This window comes from Capra hircus, chromosome 6 (assembly GCF_001704415.2).
Source record: "Capra hircus breed San Clemente chromosome 6, ASM170441v1, whole genome shotgun sequence".
In the NCBI taxonomy this organism is placed as follows: Eukaryota; Metazoa; Chordata; class Mammalia; order Artiodactyla; family Bovidae; genus Capra; species Capra hircus.
The window spans coordinates 71,896,414-71,903,217 of NC_030813.1; the positions used below are offsets into that span (position 1 = coordinate 71,896,414).

General features: G+C 41.3%; 1 pseudogene across 1 annotated transcript; it reads left to right on the forward strand.

Annotated features, from left to right (window-relative positions):
* On the forward strand, positions 125-3,403 carry LOC102176027 (annotated as a pseudogene). The gene has a single exon (XR_001295798.2). The product of XR_001295798.2 is annotated as a zinc finger CCCH domain-containing protein 14 pseudogene (transcript).

The following is a 6,804-nucleotide window of genomic DNA, read 5'->3' on the forward strand; positions in this document are numbered from 1 at the left end:
TCTTCACTGTAGCCTGTGGGCTTCTCTCTAGTTATGGCGCTCAGGCTTAGTTGTCCCGTGGCACATGGGATCCCAATTCCTGGACCAGGGATCAACCCACATTCCCTGCATTGGAAGGGGGATTCTTAACCACTGGGCCACTAGGAAAGTCCCTTAGTACAGTTTTAATAGCAAAAATTTGCAAATAATCCAACTTTCCATTAATAGTAGATGGATAAATTAAGGTATAGTCATTATTTGCCAATACAGTGGTGAAAATTAGTAAATTTTATCTACAAAAAATAGTGCAGATAAATACCAGGAAAATTATGTCAGGTTTAAAAAATAGAAGTCAATCACGGTATATATACCATATGATTCTATTAATATAAAAGTTTAAAATAAACAGTATTTAGAGTTACAAGTGTGGTATAACTGAGAAAAAGCAAGGAAATGATCATAAAATTCTGGAGTGATTAGGGAGCAGGAAGGGAAGATTATGGTATCTAGCCGGGGCAGGATTTTAAAGGTATGTTATTTTACTTAAACTGGGCAGTGGCTACATGGATTTCATTGCACTATGATACTTTATACCTTACACATACCTTATAAATCTTATTTTATATTAGCTCAACATTTAATTTAAAAACAAAATCAAACTCATATATGTGTGTATATATTCTTTATTGACATAGGAAAAAACCTTAACATTCGTAGATGATCTGGAGCCAAATAAGATCCAAGGTGGGTTGGATTGCTCAAGGTTCAAGCCGGGTATTATCAGAGCTGATATTCCACACAACAGTGGCCTCTTTCCCAAGAATGTTACAGATATAAATATATTTAAACATCTAAAGACCAAACACTGTCTAATATTTCTGTTAACAGGCCAAGGTTAATTTTGCTTGAGGTGGTATGGCTCTTATTTAAAGAAAAGGCAGAGGCGCGCGGCAGGGCTCGAGCCTGTGGGGGCGGGTCACGCAGGGCACGTGGCCGGGAGCAGCGGTGGCGGTCTGGCTGCGGGCGAGGAAGCCGGCGCCGGGCCCCTGGTCCGCGGGACGCCGTGCAGTGCCCGCCGCTTCCCGCCGCGGAGCCATGGAGATCGGCATGGAGATCAGCCAGTGCCATTAAGGGGAAATTGCAATAATTAGGAGCGTACGTCGATGAAGAACTTCCTGATTACATTATGGTGATGGTGGCCAAAAGAAAAGTCAGGACCAAATGACAAAGGACCTGTCCCTGTTTGTAGGGAACAACACAATTCGATTCACCATATGGCTTCACGGTGTATTAGATAAACTTCGTTCTGTAACAGCCGACCCCTCTAGTCTAAAGTCTTCTGATACCAACCTCTTTGATGGTAACTACCTTCAAACAAGAGCAGTTTCAGTCGAGGAGATGAGAGAAGGCACGAAGCTGCAGTGCCACCTCTTGCAGTTTCTAGCACTAGACCTGAAAAAAGAGTCCAGAGTTTCTACAAGTTCACAGGAGCAGAAAGCCACTAATGTCAGACAGACTTAACGATGATGGAGCTGCAACCCGACTAATGTCCACACTGAAACCTTTGAGGGAGCTAGCACCCTCTGAAGATGTGATTGATATTAAGCCAGAACCAGATGATCTCATTGATGAAGACCTCAATTTTGTGCAGGAGAATCCCTTATCTCAGAAAAAAACTACAGTGACACTTACATACGGTTCTTCTCACCCTTCTATTGAAATCTATCGACCACCTGCAACTCGAAACACAGACGGTGGTGCTCATCTAAACAGGCTGCAGTTTCAGCAGCAGCGAAACAGTGTTCATGTGCCAAGCAGCTTGATGTTCAGAGCAGCCGGGTATATGAAACAGGACGCTTGTGTGAGCCAGAAGTGCTTAACAGTTTAGAAGAGACGTACGGTCCCTTCTTCAGAAGCAACGCAGAAAAGAGGAGTATTGAGGAAGAAAAGTTTCGGAAGAGAAAGTTGCCTGTGGTAAGTTCAGTTGTTAAAAAGTTCAGTCACGACGGAGAAGAGGAGGAGGGAGATGACGATTGTGGGTCCCGTACAGGAAGCATCTCCAGCAGTGTGTCAGTGCCAGCGAAGCCTGAACAGAGACCTTAACTTCCACCTTCTAAACAAGGTAACAAGAATCTAATTTTGAAAGCTGCTTCTGAAGCTCAAGAATCTGTAACAAAAACAACTAACTATTCCACAGTCTCACAGAAACAGACACTTCCAGTTGCTCCCAGAACTCGAACTTCTCAGAAAGAATTGCTAGCAGAAAATGGTCCAGGGACAAGGCAGAGTCCCCAGGATAAGTTCTCCTATTAAAGAAGAGGCAGCAAAAGGAGATAATATAGACAAAAGTCAAGGAACTCAACAGAGGCAGTTGTTATCCCAATTGCAAATTGATCCCATAATGGCAGAAACTCTGCAGATCAGTCAAGACATGAGATCATTTATTCTGAAGAAGCCAAAGCTGTCTGAGGAGCTAGTAGTGGCAGCAAACCAGGAGTCAAGGATGATGATGGCAGATGCCCTTTGGGCCCTTTCAGGACACCTTGTGCAGACACGAGATCTTGTACAACCAGATAAACCTGCGAGTCCCAAGTTTATAGTGACGCTGGATGGTGTCCCCAGCCTCCCAGGATACATGTCAGATCAAGAGGAGGACATGTGCTCTGAAGGAATGAGACCCGCACAGCACCCTGCAGCCTCACACGGGGGACTTGCAACCCAGCAGTTGCACGTGCTGAGCAGGCAGCTCGAGGACCCAGATGGTAGCTTTGCAAACGCTGAGCTGAGCGAGCTGAGCATGGCACAGAAGCTGGAGAAGCTGCTGGAGCGCTGCAAGTACTGGCCTGCTTGCAAGAACGGGGATGAGTGCGCTTACCATCACCCCGTGTTGCCTTGCAAAGCCTTTCCCAATTGTAAATTTGCTGAGAAGTGTCTGTTTGTTCATCCAAATTGTAAATATGATGCAAAATGTACTAAACCAGACTGTCCCATCACTCACATGAGCCGAGGAACCTCAGGACTGCCTCCAAAACCAGTCACAGCAGCAGCACCGCCTTCCAGTAGTCAGCTGTGCCGCTACTTCCCAGCTTGTAAGAAAATGGAGTGTCCCTTCTATCATCCGAAACACTGTAGATTTAACACTCAGTGTACACGGCCTGACTGCACGTTCTATCATCCCACCATTACTGTGCCACCACGACATGCCTTGAAATGGATTCGACCTCAGACCAGTGAGTGACACCCAGTCCTACCTGACAGAAGACTGTGCCATTTGAGAGTTTCTGTCTACTGATGAAAGACGCTCTGCAGAATCTGTCAGATCTTTGAAACTTGGAATATATTACTTTCCTAATATGAAGTTTATTGCCTACCTGAAGTGTCTAATTTTTCAAGTTTGTAAGTTTATTAAGTGATTTTAACATTGGGTCTTTTTTTGTTGTTTTGTTTTGACTGTGGAAAGACAGTTTAAGGAAAAGCTGAAATCTATTAAAATACTTGAGGCATGTTTGTACAAAAAAAATTAAAAACAAAGAAAGGGCAGACAGCAAAATACTTCTTAGAAAAGAATCCAAAAAAGTAAGCACCTCAAATAACAAAATTATCTAAATAACTAGATAGAAATTTTAAGAAAATAAGATGTACATGATTCCTATTAAAGATATACATTGGTTAATTAATATGTCTCAGTTTATATTTGTGTTAGTATCTGTTTATTCTAAGGAATTAGAAACTAAAAAAGTTTAATGTATACAGCTTTTCAAAATTAAAGAATAAGATATTTTGAATGAAAAAAGAAAAGGCAGTGGATGACTCTCATCAGCTACAATTTTCTAGATCTTAGAGATCTGTAATATTGTATGCTACAGATGGGATAGGAGAAGAGCAACATATGATAACTTAGAGAATATAAAGAAATGAAAAAGTGCTGGGAAAGCAAAAATGGCTATGCCAAGAAGGTTAAATATACAGTGGTGTCTAAGAAGTAAGATTGTTAATTCTCATAACCCTGATGCTGGGAAAGATTGCGGGCAGGAGGAGAAGGGGATGACGGAGGATGAGATGGTTGGATGGCATTACCAACTCGATGGACATGGGTTTGGGTGGACTCCGGGAGTTGGTGATGGACAGGGAGGCCTGGCGTGCTGTGGTTCATGGAGTTGCAAAGAGTTGGATATGTCTGAGTGACTGAACTGGACTGAACTCTATTCTATGTTCTGGGATCCTCTGCATCTGCAAGTCCCCAACTTTAATGTACATATGAAACAACCAAGAATCTTGTTGAAATACAGGTTTTGTGTGATCTAAGACTCTGCATTTTTAGCAAGATACCAGGTAATATCAATGCTACAGGTCTATAACTCACAGCTGAAGTTACAAAGTTTTACAGTGGTGTCAGTTCAATTCAGTCACTCAGTCGTGTCCGACTTTTTGTGACCCCGTGGACTGCAGCACATCAGGCCTCCCTGTCCATCTCCAACTCCTGGAGTTTACTCAAACTCATGTCCATTGAGCCGGTGATGCCATCCAACCATCTCATCCTCTGCATACAGATTTCTCAAGAGGCAGGTCAGGTGGTCTGGTATTCCCATCTCTTGAAGAATTTTCCACAGTTTATTGTTATCCACACAGTCAAAGGCTTTGGCATAGTCAGTTACAATGGTGTAGGCTGCTTCATTCATACCTCTGAACCAATTAGTATGATTTGGGGTGGTTTTTTTTTGTTTGTTTGTTTTGGTCCTTTGGAAGATAGCTCACATGTGTGCTTTTGGTTTTAAGAGTTCTCAGTTTTTAATATTTGGCAGCACCATGATATGGTATGCTGGTATGTGTAGGTGCTTAGTCATGTCCATCTCTTTGCAACCTCATGGGTTGTAGCCTACCAGGCTTCTCTGTCCATGGGCTTTTCCAGGCAAGAATTCTAGAGTGGGTTTCCATTTCCTTCTCCAAGCATGGTATAATGCTAACTTAATTTCTGAGTGAGTATAGTACTAAGTGCATTTAGGAGTAATTCATATTTTGAAAAGAGGAAGACAAAAGACAGTGGGGCAGATGGAAAGGGGGAGAGGAATATATGAAAAAAAGGAAAATCAGGTCATAAGAAACAATGGAGAATAGAGCAAGCAAGACAAGGAAACATCAGTCTATGAGCACATGTCTTGCCCAAAAATCTTGAGAAAGCAGCTTCTCTGAGATAATGTCTCTATCAATTTCACTTGCAAGATGGTAAGTCTTTCAAGAAGTTCCAGCGTAATTAGCTAGAGAAGGTAGTGGAAAAGAAATTAAGAAATTGAAGGAATGTGCTTTAATCTGAATTTCATATTTGTCTCCATCTCACTTTAAACAATTAGCCTTTCTGGATCGCCTTTCATTTCAATTATATTGCCCTGTAACTCTCTCATAAGAGCCTATTCTTTTCCTTCATGGCACTTAGTATAATATGAAATATGTTTGTCTTTCTACTTCTTTAGTATATCTCCCCTATCTCTAAGCCTGCAGTCTTTATGACTAGAATTATTTTGTTTAACAGTATCTGTCTAGAACATGTACGTACTTAACAAATACTGAGTTTAAAAAGTAGATAGTGAACAGGCAGACTTGAATTGTTAAGTTGTGGAAGGAGGAAACCATCACATGTATTTCTTTACAATTCTCTTCAATGTTTAGAGCACAACCGTATTCTTGAAAGTAAGTTGCATTAGGGCAGAGGCTCTTGTTCTCTGCTTGAACCTAGCACCTAATGTAACTAGATGTGGATCTCATTCTAGGTGCTGAGTGAAGGTTGTTACAAGGAAATTGGACTTATAAGATAAAGTGTGCTCTACTCCCAGTTTTTACCTTATACATATACAGGGTCTTCACAGTGGTATACATTCTATAAAGACTGACGAATTAAATTCATGGAGGGCCTAAATGAACAATGTCTTCTGTAGATTTCAGATATGCTGTCTTAGGGAGGTGGGTTTACTTAATCTACTGTCAGTTCCTCTGGCAGACACTGTGAGCTATGGGGTCTGCCTGCTCCTCCTTGCTAACAGAGCTCTGCTTTTTACAGAGTCGGAACAGGCCAGACAAAAGTGAAAAAGCTGGCCATAGACCCTTGGATCCCGACCTGCTGCATATTAGAGTTGTTGGGAAATGTTTAAAAACCCTGATATCTGCACCCTACTCTAGCCAAGTAAACATGAATCTCTGAAGATGGGGCCAGGTTTTTACAAGCCTCCCAAATCATAACGGGCACCGTGCTTGCCCTGGCCTCAGCTGGCCATGACAGTCCAGCTCTCCTTTGCCTATGTTTGACTGAGGAGTACATGTTTGTGTAAACCCAGCTCTAGTCAGTGAGATCTAGGAGGAAGTCTGCTAAGAGATCCCCAAAGAGATTGTCCATCCTGAAAAAAACAGAAGGTTCCTAAGGCATACAAGGTATTTAGCCTCTATATCTTCTTCCTTCTTGGTATGTTGTGATAGGAGATAGTGAAAACCATGGCTGCTGTATCATGAAGTAGGAGGATTACCTAAGCCATCAAAGAAAAAAGTAAAACATGGAATGATATTTGTGTATTAAAACATGCAAACATGTCAAAAAATAATATGTATATAAACAGAGTAGGTGCAATTGTATGAAAATTTAGGGTATTGAATAATTTCTTTAATGATTATCCATATGTTACTATTAATCTTTAGAGGTTTCTATTTAATTTTCATTACACAATCATGATCAGTATAGTTTTGCAGATGATTTAAAAATATGTGCAGAAAGGTCTGAGAGTTGCTTGGCAGAAATTTTATATTGTTTTGTTAGATATAACATATCCTGCTTTTGCTATA